Below are 15,152 nucleotides of genomic sequence, written 5' to 3'. Positions count from 1 at the left end.
ACAAAATATAATAGCGCCAACGGAAGTAATGGAGCGACTGGACGAAGTCAGCATCCCATAGTTTGCTGAAGGTCTCAAGGCATGTTAACAATAGTGAAAGTTGATTTGACAATTTCAATTACACAGGGTCTTAAGGCAGAATCCAATACAGCTTTTAAAATAAAGGTAAGATTTCATCACCCAGAGCACCAAAATACATGTTACGTAAAGCAGTAACTCCAGCAGTCGTCTTCCTAAGCTCCACTGAAAGGACTAGGTGTTAAAAGGACCAAAACAAGGAGCGCTAAGTGCATTTTAAACCTAACCCTTGCCCACTCCTCCCTGCCCACCTTGATCTGCTGGGTCTCTTTTGGCTCCCCCTAACAGTCTAATGGGGTGGAAGGACGAAATTGGGAAATGGAGCAGGGTTTACGTGAAGTTGGTGTGACTTATCAATACGAGCACCAAAGGAAACATGGTGAGTAATATGAGGTATTCATTATCCAAAAGTAGCTTTTAGAGCTTACACAAAGAACCCCCTCGCTGCCCACCCTGATCTACTGGGTGGCACAGATCCTAGTTCTTTTTGGCTCCTCCTAACAGTCTAACGGGATTGAAGGACATCATTGGGACATGGGGGAGGTTTTAAGTGAAGTTAGTGTGACTTACGAAAAGGAGCACCGAAGGAAGCATAGTGAGTAATATAAGGTTACTATTAATTATCCAAATGTAGGGTTTAGAGCTTACACAAAGAACAGTCTGCTTACAGAATGCATGAGGAGCAGCACTGAGTGTGTCTCTGGAAAGCCTGAGAAGCTGCTTCCAAGCCACAGACACTCCTGTGGCTCTAAGTGTGTACGCATACGTTCCTGTCACAGGTGAAAAAGCCTTAATGTAACAGCATTCTGGACTGCAAGATACAACGGAAAGGAAGGAGCAGACAAGAATCCTACCACCCCAGCTAAGGATCCAATGAACATTAAAGCTCTCTTAGCATCCAATCTGTGGCAGGTCCTTTCTGACGCTGAGGCGGGATTACCACAAAGTTGGTAAGGACCAGTGGAGTACTTTACGCCGCAACACATGAACACACCATGGGATGCAGGGATTTATTTTGTGATTAGATGGTAGAGGAGTAAACAATAACTGCTGGATAGATGATTCACAAGTCAGTGCTGGTCTTAAAAATGGGACTATCCTGCACTTCTCAAATTCGAATTACAGCAGAGCCGACTCAGCACTTTATTTTTTGAAGTTTTGAAGATCGGTAAAATTAGTATCATTCATTTGCAGAACTACAAAAGCTATTATTACAGAGCGTAAAAGCAGATATATATAAATTCAAAAGACTATAGATAAAGTGACGTTAAAGTACTAGTTTAACACAAAAAAAAATGAAATTCGACAGATGTTGGAAGGTACACTACTATAACTCCAAGTCCCCCTGTTGTGCAGTCCATATGCACTACAATGACATCACACATTTTATTAGATGACATCAATGAGGTCACACATGCATTCACGAATGGCATCACTTACAGCATGAATCATGCCACTACGCTATCAATGACATCCATTATGGCATATGTTATGTTAGTGGGATTTACATGGTCTCAGACAGTCTTAAGAATGACATTTCTGATGACAACACATAAGTCATCACTAATGTGATAGTTTATGAAATTACTGGAAAGTCATTATCAAACTGAAAAAAGTATCTTGTCGTCTTGTAAGACATAAGAGAAACATATTTAATGGGTAGATATTCTTCATGTGGATGCAGATGTAATACACTGTGTCAGTATGTCATACAATCTTAATAGAAAAAAAGTATTTTCCTAGCATCAAAAATTATGAAATAGTAGTTCATGCTCATGTAACCTAGAATTATAAGTTCAACCATCAGAGTATGGTATCACTCTTTGTAGTGTTATTATGTTCACCCCAAACCAAAAAAATTAATTTAATTTTGATTGACAGTTATACATGAACAAGAATATTTTTTATTGCAAATGCTGTTTTTTAGCGTCTTTCCTATCTCCATTATATCACATGCTGCAGCGCTATCCATTAAAAATGACATGTTTCATATGCTCACATTTCGTCCACTCTACATAAGTGATGTCATGTGATATAGAGTGTGATGTCACGAGTGCGATCTACTTTCCATGATGTCTTTGATGCCGTCATACTTGATATCGCCTGTGGTGTCATTATTGTGCTCATTGGCTTTGCAACGAGGGCTCAGACATAGGCTGGTGTCTAACAGCTGCCAGATTTCCAGGATTTGGTTTGTTAACTAGTCACCCTAGCGTCACTTAAAATATCGTTAAAATACATGACTAAATTTCAAGGGTTTTGTTGCATTAAGTTAAGTTGTGTCACCTCTACTCTGTCCTATGAGGCACTAAACCACTGTCACTGATAAGCCTACACACACGTCTTATCCCCCTCTACACAACTCAATGCGTTTTGCTCTCTGTGCCTGCAAGTCATAACAGTAGAATGTAAACTTGTCACTGTAAATGGGTTTGAATTTTAATGCAGGACAATCCAATCACAAATATAACTCTTTTCTGAAAATTGTACACCTGAGTGTTCCCTTTCATTTTTGGCACGTCTGTAGTGAACCAAGCTCCAAGCTGCTCACCAGTCATTTACCACATACCCCTTTTTAAAAGATTTGAATGAGATCTAAGATGGCCGCTGACACCAGGTAGACGTGTCGTCTGCGGCTCAGTGGCCCTTTTTTATTCCAGCTATCCCACCACCGCCACGTAAAGCCACCGATCTCTGCACAAAATGAGAGGGGGAGTACCAGCCACGAGTATTTAGCGGGATAAGCCGTGTGTAAGCCGCTGACAGCCCGCCACAAACGGGGCAAGGGAACTCTGATGGCCTGGCCTTGCTCCATGGTCCGGACAGGAGGAGAGGCTGTGGGCTGCTGGCGGGGGCGCGCAGTCGCAGGTAGCCCCAGCCCGAAAAAGACTGAGCCCCAGGAGGCCCGAGTTGGTGCCAGCTGCAGCATTGTTAAAGTCGTGCACAAGCCAGCTACAGTCGCTGACAGCGCGAGGGGAGGAAGCCGATGCCCGGCGGGTGCATCGTCTCAGCCCGGCAACTGGAGAGGAGGCTCCATCAAGGACTTCCCTCTGTGGAGTGCCCTGCGATATCAGAGCTGGTGCCTGACGAACCTCAGGCACCCCACTATCTGCACACGCTGCTGTGACCGGAGTGTTGGAGCAGAGCCCGACATCCCAGCAGGAAGGAAAGGCAGCGAGAAGCACACCGCTGGGAGTGGGCGTAGCCTTGCCGACAAGGGGTCGCTGATCTGTGTGCCCAGAGAGATACTGGATAGCGGGCAGTTGCTGTTACTTATTGTTTGTTGGGAACTAAGTCCCATTTCAGTTGCTGGTTATGTTAAGATGTTGACGTGGGCTGCGTCTCACGCAGAAGGGAAGAGGCAGGGTTACCGCCTCAGGCGCCAGTTTCGCGCCGGTGAATAAAGAGATAAGAAGCATACAGCTCTGGCTCCCTTGTCTTATTTGCTAGATTGATTGGGCCTGCCTCATTGCATTATTCCTTTGATTCAGATGCGAGTCTGAATAGAACAATGGCGATGAGGATCTCCTGACCGGGCTGTCGCGCCCGGCTGAGCCCATTCGTTCGTGCTGCGGTAGGGTGCGAGAGCCGCACTTACTGCCCTCACAACATTCCGTTATTCCGTTATTATAAAACGAGCGATCGCTCACACGCTGGCGGCAGCTGCAAAGCGGAGCACGGTGCTCATCCGCACGCACAGGCACATCAATCAGTCCACCGCTACGGAGGAAACACAGCGTGTGACACGGACCATAAAAACAGCCCCGTGGACCTTTCTAAGCTCCTATTAAAAGCACGCCACGCCGTCCTGCACCGCAGAGAGAGACTTGCCTGACAACCAAGTAAATCATTATAGTTCACGTGCCTGCAGCCACGTCAGAGGACAGCTCCACTCCCAGACCTGCCAGCAACAAAGAAGAAGGCAGCTCTGAATCTCTGCAGCTACAAGCGGTGCCACATTTTGACATGACAGACACCAATAGTCTGGCGCCCAGGTGGGCCAGGTGGCTAAAAGAGCTCCACATTTACATTGATGCCTCCGGAGTGAGAGAGGAACGCCGCCTGAGAGCCATCCTGCTACACTCACTGGGTCCCACGGTACGTGATATTGTCTTTGAAATGCCTGATTCCAGCACTGACTCATTCCAAGGCATAATTGACTCACTGAACACATATTTTGCGCCTTTGAGAAACATTGATTATGAGACATATATTTCACACAACCACCCAGGACAAAAATGAAACCATGGATAATTTTGTCATGAGACTAAGAAAAAGAGCCAAATATTGCGATTTTGATAAATATTCCACGGATGAGGCACTCAAATCTCAAGCCATTGCAGGCTGTGGATCCCCTGAATTTCGCAAAAAATTGCTACAGAAAAGCAGAACCCTAGAAGAAATACTTCAAATAGCAACGGCTGATGCAGCACTAACGCTACAGACTGAGTCACTAGGAAACATCACCATCACGCAGACTGCAAATGCAGCGACTGTTTGCCCAATTTGCACCCCAAATGACCCGTCAGATCAAAAGAAATGCTACAGATGCGGCTTTCGATTTCCTCATGTGGGACCGTGTCCTGCTGTAGGGCACCACTGCGACAAATGTGGGGGGGGGAACCACTTCCAGTCAGTCTGCAAAAACATTAAATTCTTCCAAAGCACTGAGGTTAACAGAGAGCCAGGAAGACAACACGGCAGAGGCTCGAGGCGGGAAAAGGAAAGTCCGCGCAAATACACAAACCACTCCGCCACATCCAACAGCCAGCGCTCGCCCAGTTCATCAAGAGAGCACACCTCATCCACCTGGTGGCGGGAAAGAAGGAGAGACGCATCTAGTCATCGCAACAGCCAACATCATTCTCCCCACCGAAAACCGAGGCAAAGGATCAGATACCTGGACGAGTCACCACAAGACAGAAGAAACGCTAAATCATCATTGTCCAGCGGAGAGAGAAAACGGAGCATACGTTCATGCCATTGGTAATGACACAGCAACTGAGTACAGCCCCACACTATTGCTTCAGCTAAATGGACACAATTTAGAATTCCTCATTGTTACAGGAGCCACTGTCAATGTTATAAGTGACATAGTATACCAAGCTCTTGATGTGAAGAAAGAATTACAAAAGGCTGACACATTAATGATGCGAGTCTGAATATAACAGTGCCTAACACTGGAGGAGAGGAGGGAGCGAGGAGGTAGACGCCCATCCCATCATCATTTCTGCTGGCAATCTGGGGGTGTGGGGAGAGGTACTTCCCCACAATAAGGGCAATTACCTACCAGGTCTGGCCCAGTCACCTCACTTGAGGAAAAGACTGGAAGGGCCATAGTCCCTTGCAGAGCATAGATTAGAAACGGAGAGACCGGGATGGGAAGAACCATAAAACACAGCACCCAGGCAGGCCCCTAGCCATAGGCCCAGGGAGAGGAAACTACCAGAGGACCGGGGGCGCATGGTAAGAACTTACCCAGTTAAGGACACTCAAAGGGTGAGAGCCCAGTAGGAGGAACTATAAGGCACCGAGCAGACAACAAGGGGAGGCTTAGAGACTTATCTGCCCATCCCAAGAACAGAAAAGAAGGGATAAAGAGGCCTGGCACGAGAGAATTGTTTGTCGACGAGGGCCCCGGAAGGAAGGACAGCCAGGGGCATGAGACAGATGTCCAAATCCTCTAAAGCGAAGGCCTCAAAACAGGCAGCGGCATCAGTGGACATGCCGGGCACATCTCTTCCTTATGGGGCCCGGCAGAGGGGAAGGGTCCTGGTAAGGGCCCCCAAGAAATGTCAGATCAAAAAGAGCCCAAGGGGACGGAGCCTATGGGACCCATCTCAAGGCAGGATCTCCATAATGACATGATGTCCCATCAGACGACATTAACAAAAGCATTCCAGGAACAATTTCAGCTGATGAGATCGGGCCTTAACCTGGCCCTAACGTAAATAAGACAGGAGGTTGGCCTGCTAGGGGAAAGGACAGATCTCCTGGAAAAGGGGCTCCAAGAGGTGGACAAAGACACAACGGCACAGGGGAAAGCAATAGAGCAGCTCCAGGTGGCCACACAATACCTGGAAGTGCAGATGAAGGACATGCAGAACCGGTCAAGGAGAATTAATATAAGAGCCAAAAACCTTGCCGAAGCCGTTATAGACCTGAACCTAAAGGGGGAGGCTCAGAGGATATTTGTGGACCTCCTGGGAGATACAAGCCTGGGAAAACAATGAAATGGATAGAATACACTGATCCGGCAGGACAGTTAGGGGCCCCAATGGCAGGCTGAGGGACTTTCTGGTAGAATTCTCACGCTACGCGCAGAAGGAAGCAGTCCTGCGAGCGACCAGGGTGCAGGAACCAGTCAATTACAAAGGCACCCCAATAGCCCTTTTCCAGGATTGGGCCGGAAGCACATTGCTCAAGAGGAGGCTGATGGGCCCGGTGGTAAGGGAGTTGATCAGTAAAGGAATCCACTACAAATGCACATTCCCCTTTGGCCTGGTATTTGAATGGGAAGGGGTCCAAAAACACATTACATCGGTGCAGGAGGGAGAAGATCTTCTACAGCTAGATACGACACAAGGACACCAAGAAGATTGCATCCCCAAGGCGGAGAATCGGTTGAGGCCCTGTATATGGGAATGGACAACAGTGCGAGAACGCAGGCGAAAAGCCACCCTACGGGGCCCACAGCCCAAGCCAGGGGTGGGGATGGGGGAATCTGGGGCGAAAAGAGGAATGATGGGTAACAACAATGGAGGAAGAATGATAACCTGACCAAATTCAAAAGTGGTGGTGGAAAACAAAGGCTTGTTTTGGGCAGTGGGAGATTCGGAGGATGTTCGATCTTGGTTTCAATTAGGGCTGTATTGCCTGAGGGGGGTAGGGGGAAGGGAGAGAAGAAGGGTTAAGGGGGAAGAGTTTTGGGGGGAAGGGAGGGGGTGAAATCCCTAAATTGCGGGCGGGGGATGGGCGCAGGGAAGGAGCAGGGGTGTGGGGGAAACCAGGGGACTGGGATACAGACACAGGAGGGAAGGGGCAAATGAGGGATATAGGAATGGGGCAACAGGAAGAGAGTGGAAGAAGCAGAGAGAGGGAAGAGGAACAGAGCAGGGGAGGGAATAGGAGAAAGAGACAGCACTGGGAGCCATGGGGGGGAGGGTGCCCTTGGAAGGTAACCATTCAAGTGGTCCAGACATAATGTGAGAGGCCTCAACTTCCCGCTCAAAAGGGAAAAACTGGGACTTTTTAATAGGAAATTTGCGATTCAGTAGACCCACCTCCAGAGGAAAGATCAGTCACGATTAAAACTGAGGGGCTACTCTAGTATTTGTCATGCCTCGTGGTGGGGGAATACACAGGGGCAACATACACACTGACATCCATCTACGCCCCAAATGGGGGGCTAGAGGGGTTTCTGAGGGAATTGTTGGAGGTCTTAAAAGGGTTTGCTCAAGGCAGCATGATACACGATGTACGATTTCAATCTAGCATGGTCCCAGGAACTAGATAGGAGTAAGGGGGAGTGCATATGGGGGGCAGTGGCATTTGCCTCACTGAGGGACAGGTTTGAAACCTTGGGACTGCGGGATGTATGGAGGAGGGTGCAGGGGTGTAGGGAAGACTTTGAAAACGTGAGATCCCCAAGATCTAATAACAGCCAAAGCTTAGTGACACCGCGCTACAACAACAATAAAGCAGGGTGCAGCAGCTTCTATGCCCTAGCCCCTAAACACTGGAACTCCCTCCCCATCCACATCAAAAAGGAGACCTCCTTGCCTTGTTCAAAAAAACAATTGAAAACATGGATGTTCAACCTATACTAGCTCAGCACCGAACCATGACAATTGTAACGATGTTTATTGACCATGTAATACCAATGTTTTTATGCAACTTATGTATAACCAATGACTGTGTATATCAATATTTTCTAAGATGTCTGTAACCATGCGGTGATACCCCTGATTCTAGGCGTGTAACAAATGAAAAAAAAAAAAAAAAATAATAATAATAAATGTACCTTCCTTTTTTCTCCAACGTACACAGGACACAATCCAGTATTGATTATGTTTGAGTGTCAGCCCCCCTATTGGGTGCAGTGACAGGTATTGAGGTGGGCCCATTAGGGATCGGGAACCACAATGGACTTGCAGTTGCCTGGACGGAAAGCAGGGATGTGGGGTTGGAGGGTACCAGGAGAGCTTCTGCGGGACCCAGTTTTAGGGGAGAATTGGAGGAGAAGATAAGGGAGTTTTCTAACCTCAATAAAGCACCGACATGGGAGAGAGTGTTTGTTGGGATGCGTTCAAAGCCACCATTAGGGGGGTGTTTATCGCCCTAAAAACACAGAGGGATAGACAACTGCAGGCCCTCGAGATCCAGCTAGAGGCCGACATCGAAGTTTTTAGGCCACGGGTACTCCATCTAGGAAAACACTGAGGCAATATCGTCAAGCAGTGGGCCAGCTCAATGTTTTAAGGAACAAGAAGGCAGAAAGGTTGTTATTGTTTGTTCGCCAGTGATTTTATGCTAAGGCGAACAAGGTCGACAGGTTACTAGCGAGACTCCTTAGGGGGGCATGCAGTAAAAATAATATCACTGCTATAATAGACGATCAAGGGTTCCGCCATACCCACATAGAGAAGAGCCAGGAGTGCTTTGTCAACTATTATAAGGACCTATACACGTCTCAGAACCTGCCGGATAGAGCTCAGACGGATAAATGGGAGAGGAGGAAAGCAAGCACCTAGGGCAGGAGATCACAGAAGACGAAGTCCGGAGGGTTATAAGAGACCTCCCCCCCAATAAAGCACCAGGACAGGGTGGCTTTACAGCTAAGTACTGTAAGACGTTTGCGGGATTATTGGTCACAAAATTAACCAGGCTATTTAACAGCTTCCGGGAGTCAGGCAAAATTTCGGCGTCAATGGGGGAGGTGAAAATCATTCTCCTCCCCAAGCCCAACAAAGATCATACAAAGTGTGCATCATATAGGCCAATAGCGCTAATAAATGTGGACGCAAAAATGTATACAGAAATGTTGGCCAATAGATTAGGGGGGAGTGCTAACCACTCTAATCCATCCAGATCAGTCTGGCTTTGTACAGGGGAGGCAGACGTTCGACAATATAAAACGGGTAGCGCACCTGGTAGAAAGGGTAATGAAAACTTCAGTTCCTGCAGTCCTACTCTCCCTCGATGCTGAGAAGGCCTTTGATCGAGTTGAGTGGCCCTTTCTTTCAAGTGTGATGGAAAGGATGGGATTGGGAGGGAGCTTTCTGCAAATGGTTCATGCAAATGATGTCTCCCCAATGGCACGTCTCCAGATTAACAAATCAATGTCCAGCGGAATTCAACTAAGCAGGGGGGCCAAGCAGGGATGCCCCCTGCCCCCTTTCTTATACGCCATATACCTAGAACCATTGCTGGAATTAATAAGGCAGTCAGATGAGGTGCATGGGATACCATTTGGTTGAATACAGCATAAAGTTGCAGCCTTCGCTGAGGATGGGCTCTTGATTTTGGCAAACCCAGGGGAATTGTTGAGGGCAAGTAGGTAAATACTACTGGATTTCAGGGTGGCCTCGAGCCTCAAGATCAACATAACTAAATCAGAACTAGTGAACCTTACACTTAAGGGCAGGGAGGTGGCAGAGCTGAAGGCTGAGTCGCCATTTATATGGAGCACAGGGGGGATCAAATACTTGGTAATTAGGATTACTCCAAACCTGGCTGGTTGGTATGCGACCAATTACCAAGATCTCCTGGATGGGTAGAATGGCGGCAGTGAAGATTGTGACACTCCCTAGACTGCTGAACCTATTTCAAGCACTCCCAATGCCAGTCCCGAATCAGTTTTGTTGGGAGTTTAGGAAAGCAACGCGTGATTTTATATGGGAGTCTAAGAGAGCAAGGATCAGCCGAGCATTACTGACGTCCCCTGGGGGGAAGGAGGGATGGCGCACCTGAACTTTAGACTGTACTATAAGGCGTCTCAATTGAGGATCATACCGGAATGGTTTGCAGGGAAAGGAGGGAATCAGTGGGTTGCAATGGATCGGGCAGTTCTGAGGCACGACCTGGAGGCAGTTTTGTGGCTGCTGTGACAGCATAGGCCGAAGCACATGTACACGAGCACTATCACTAGACTAGTGGAGGAAATATGGGACAAACTAGAAGGGAAATACGGGATTACGACATTCCCGTCCCCATTTATTCCTATATTCAATAATCCAGAATTCTGACCTGGGACAGAAGCATGGGTATTGAAAAAATGGCGGGAGGAGGGTTTCGGGCTGCAGAAAACTGCGAGACATGTTCCAGGGAACTATGATTAGGTCATTTACGGAATGCAAACAGTGCTTCGGGGAGGACGAAAACGAAAGGCTGTGTTATTGTCAGTTGCAGTATTTGCTTCTAGATCCAATGGTCATGCGGCTGCCTGATGCGACTTTACCTTTTTTGAAAAATTCCTTTTGACACAGGACGGATCAAAAGGGCTAATGTCTATACATTTATGTACAAAATCTTGGACAAGGCTTTGAGTCAGAGTGGTCTTACGGAGGTCTGGGCGGTTTAGCCCTATATGGAACGTTGGGGATAGATCTGCCAAGGGGAGAATGGGAGAGATTATTGAAAAGGTTAACAAAGGTAGTTTAAGCAACTTAGTTACAGGAATGCTTATTTATTTAATTGTTTGTTTATAATGCGCCGGAGCCCGCAGGCATCAGGGCGCAGAGTATAAGAGTATATGCTGGTATAATCTGCTCTATAGGTGGCATTACACACGGCCTGATTCCACAAGATATACCCTGGGACCTCGCAGGAATGTTGGAGGGGGTGCTTTGGGGAGGGTACGTGGTCGCATATTTGGTGGAGATGCCCTAAACTGGAGCGCTTTTGGAGGGAGGTACAGGAGGCTCAGGTCCAGGCCTTTGGTGACAAGAAGGCTATACCCCCGGAGGAGGTCCTACAGGGGTTGGATGGCAGCACCGAGGAGGGGAGAGTTGGGGTCGCATAAAGGCAAGGACGATGTTAACCCTGGCCACTATGCTGCTAACTGGACAGAGGTGGAAGGCTGAGGCCATCCCCACACTCCAAGACTGGTTTCACAAAGTTGGGGATTTTGTAGTGCTCGAGTAGACAACGTACGCCATGAATAATATCTCGCCATGCTTCCCCTGAGACTGAGGGGAGGTGCTAACCATTCTAAAGAAGGATTTTAGAGTGCAATGGTGCCCCCAACGCCTGAAATTATTGGATTTATGCTGACTTGGCTGATTGAGTTCTTGGCCCCTACCGGAAATTCGCCCACACAGTCCCCAGGGGCGAGTGGTGGGTATTTTGGAGTTGTATCTTTAGCATTTGTATTTGTTTTTCGAAAACCAATACAAAAATGTTTTTGTATAAAAAGCTTTGAAATACAAATCTCAGTGTTTTCTTAAATATTGCAATGATCAGTCATGCGCTATCTTAGGTGTTTTTTTATGCATTCATTATCTGCATACTTAGTGATTCTTTGCAGAACCATCTCAATGTTTACCCAAATAGCCCAAAAGCATCTCTGCAGAGACACAACCAAGATACGCCAAACCTTTTCAATTAAGATCATTGGTCCTTTTTGCTTCTCCCCTTCTGCCCAATGAACTCAAAACTAGCCTTTATATGTGTTTTTCATACAAGGCAACATATCAACGTCACATTGATATGTTTACGAGCTGGACATCAAGATGAGTTCTGAACTTGACGCAAACAAATGCTCATTTCAAATAGCCCATAATAAATACAGATTCTGGATGCGCCTGTGCCTCAGTGGCGTATGTGTAATTTCAAACGACTGTGGTTTTCCTTTTCTTGGCAATATTTCCTAGCCCATTGTCTCCACAATCCCTTGCACAAACCACACATTATTATAATTTTAGGAAGCAATTCCTTATTTTCATCCAGATGAGAGATTATTTTTTGAATATAATTAAAATAGTCATCACCCACCAAGCTCTCTTTATTAACATTTCCCAATGTTCACTCTTTATTTAGTTTTTAATCGTAAAACATGCCAATGTCACATTGCAACGTAGTAAAATTGCTCGAAAAAAATAATTACTCAGCCACCCAAAACCTCCATACACTAATCTACCTCACTAGTGTACCCCACACCCACGCCACCTTCCAAAGTTTCTTAGGAAACCTCACATCTCAATTTAAGCACATTCTTAAAAAAAAAATAATATAGAACAAACATTACTTGCCCAGTAATAACTTTTCTGTAGTTTATCTGTTTTTCACTCACATCCTACGCATATTTAATTGAGCATTTGTTAGGCACCGAAGCAACAAAATGTGTTTCCAGGCGCCACAAGGCAAAAGTGGGGAGGGAGCAATGGGAGTAAAAACAGTGGCAAAAACAGTAAATATGCACTCGTGGACCTGCTGGCCCTTGTGACATTCGGACGTGCAAGTGCAGTGCAGTAATGGAAGAGAGGTGTGGGGCAAGGTAGGGGCAATTGCTGGTGGGAACCTGTGAGGGAAGTGCTAAGGAGTGTCAAGGTGGGAGGTGTAGGGGAGCCATGGTTTCACAAGTATGACACTGACACTAAAGGTACAATTTGTAAAACTTTTACTGAAGTTTCTGGGTTTGGAAAAACTCCTACTTTTCCCTACATCTAGGATGGGAGTAGTCGTGACCATCAAATAATAAATAAAACAGCCCTATAAAACAGCCCAGTTTGTCAAATCAAAATGGCCTACCTAACACAACCTAATGCCTGTCCTATCTCTTGTACAAAAAGTGTATAAAGGAGATATGTATATAAAAGGAAAATAAGTGTTCAAATATAAAGAATAAATGTGGCTGAATCAGCTCTCCTCCCCACATCAGACAGCACAGAATAAGGTAGTCCCTGTAGGCAGGATGACACACTCTGGCTCCGTTTTTTAACACAAAAACAGTTCAAAACATGGATCGACGCTCGCCTGGCCTTCCACGTTAAAGTCTCTCTTTGCAGTCTTCCAAGCAACGTTCAATAAAAAGTTCATGCCGGTCCCCCTCTGTCGGGCTCAGACCTCTTCAAAACAAAGGTTCACATTGGTCCCCCACTGTCAGGCTCAGAACTTTCACAAAAAAAGTTCAACAATACTTGCAGGGGGCTCACTTCCCCAAACGTATTACACTTCGGGTCTCCCTCTTCGGGCTCAGACCCTTTTCGAATGTCGAAGACTTTCAAATGTGCGTGACTTTCTGTACAGACCTCCGTAGGACCACTCTGACTCAAAGTTCAACGTTCAGCTTTTTACTCTCCCCTTCTCTCTGGGTTAATTTTGATCGCTTCGCTTTTACAGTTCATTCACTTTATCGCTACAAAGAATTCACCTTTCACAGAGACCTTCGAGTGGGCTACTTCCTTTCGTCAGACCGCTACTCAGTATCACTGGTTTCACAGCTATCCTTACTTCAGAGCTCTGCCTTTCTTCGCATCTCATCCACACGCATGCAGCCTTCACTTGCGATATAATGTTGCAAGTTCAACTTTTCCGCAACCCACACCAGTCTCTCAGGTCGCTTGCCAACTCACCGGCTGTGTGCATTTTTTTCTTGTCTTTACAGTTTTCCAATTCACGATTCAAGGTTACTACCACAGGCTTGGACTCGCCTCCCCAACTCTGTTGTTCACCCGGGAGGATCGCTGGCATCCTTAAAACACAATGCAGTCATCTGCTTTGGGATTTGGCCTTCTCCACGTGTCTTTTGCAGCCTTTTGGAGGCAACGACCTACTGTAGGGAACTCCTGGGGTCCTCGACTCGCTGCTCTCGTCCCTTGGTCCATCGCTCTACTCCAGTAAGTTCGCCTTCGCCCTGGAAGTTCTGCTCTTACTCTTGTACCACCTTTCTCAGAATGTGTCTCTATGTTCTGCCTTTTATCCGTGTGAGGAGAGCTAATTGGCATCAGGTGTATGCACTTAAAGTCAAGTACCTGACTTTGCCTGACCCAATTAGCGGGAAATGTCCAGTTCGATGCATAAGAGTTAGTCGTGTTACTCTCAGTCGCCCTCTTCCTCGGCCCAGTGTTTGTATAGAAAGGGGGGTATTGGGACATCAGAGAATCCTAAAAAAATAGGATGGGTTAGGTGTACAAGAAAGGGGGAATACTGCGTCCCACAATCGGCTGCCTCACCCCCACTCCCTGAAAAACCCTCACCCAGGTGATCCTCCCGCACTGGTCCAGCCCCAGGGTCTGGATCCAAAGGCGATGGTCGTGCCCTGGCCACCTGAGAGAGAGATCCACAGGGACTAGTAGGTCAGACACCCTTTGGGTGTTTCTCAAAGACGCCACTGGCTAAGTGCTAAGGTAGAGGAATCCAAGTGTGGGAAGCACAACTGCCAGGCAGTGGGCCCGCAGTGGCAGTGCTGAAGGGGAGAGGGTGCTGGTGTTGACTAGATAGAGGGCCTACGAATCTGGGAGGTTCATGAAAGACCAGGCCGCTAGACTCACTTCCCTGATGGATGATTAGCAGGGAAGGGAAAGAGGGAAAGAGGTAGAGAAAAGCAAAGTTTTGAGAAGTTTCCGGAACTGAAGTTGATCCGGCTCAAGTCTGAGAGGGGCAGGTAGGTTGTTCGAAAGAGAGGCCTGCCCCCACTCTCTGTTTAGAAAAGCGATTGACAAGCAGAGAATTGGAGTTAAAGGAGTGGAGGGCTCTAGCAGGGAAGTATTTAGGGAGAGAAAGTTGGAGATAGTGTGGTCCCAGGCCCCAGAAAGCCTTCAAGATGATGCAGAGGGTCATCTAGTGGTTGGTCCGGAATATATTGCAAGTGATTTTTCCCAAAGTAACAGTAAGCATTGACAGGGGGTGCCTGTCACACTATCACTATACTATGTGAGCAGGGACCCACACAACACCCCTCAATGCCTACACCCTCAGATTGTTCATTTTCCATATGTATGTATTTCTAGAGCAAGTAGATCTCCTACTTCACACACATTTGTGCTTATGTTAGTGGCTACTTTAACATTGTCCCCCACACCAGGAGGCTCAGATGGGAACACATGAGTCTAAACAGATACAAACCCCAGAAA

At 47.0% G+C, this 15,152-nt stretch overlaps 1 protein-coding gene across 5 annotated transcripts in view; it reads right to left on the bottom strand.

The window, feature by feature from the left end:
- The window catches only part of LOC138528612 (uncharacterized), a 1,266,637-nt gene that overhangs the window by 836,872 nt on the left and 414,613 nt on the right, over positions 1 to 15,152 (bottom strand). The window lies entirely within an intron of this gene.

Source organism: Ambystoma mexicanum, chromosome 7q (genome assembly GCF_040938575.1).
Source record: "Ambystoma mexicanum isolate Mex_15411 chromosome 7q, UKY_AmexF1_1, whole genome shotgun sequence".
Taxonomy (NCBI): Eukaryota; Metazoa; Chordata; class Amphibia; order Caudata; family Ambystomatidae; genus Ambystoma; species Ambystoma mexicanum.
This window is presented reverse-complemented; position numbering and strand designations above follow the sequence as displayed.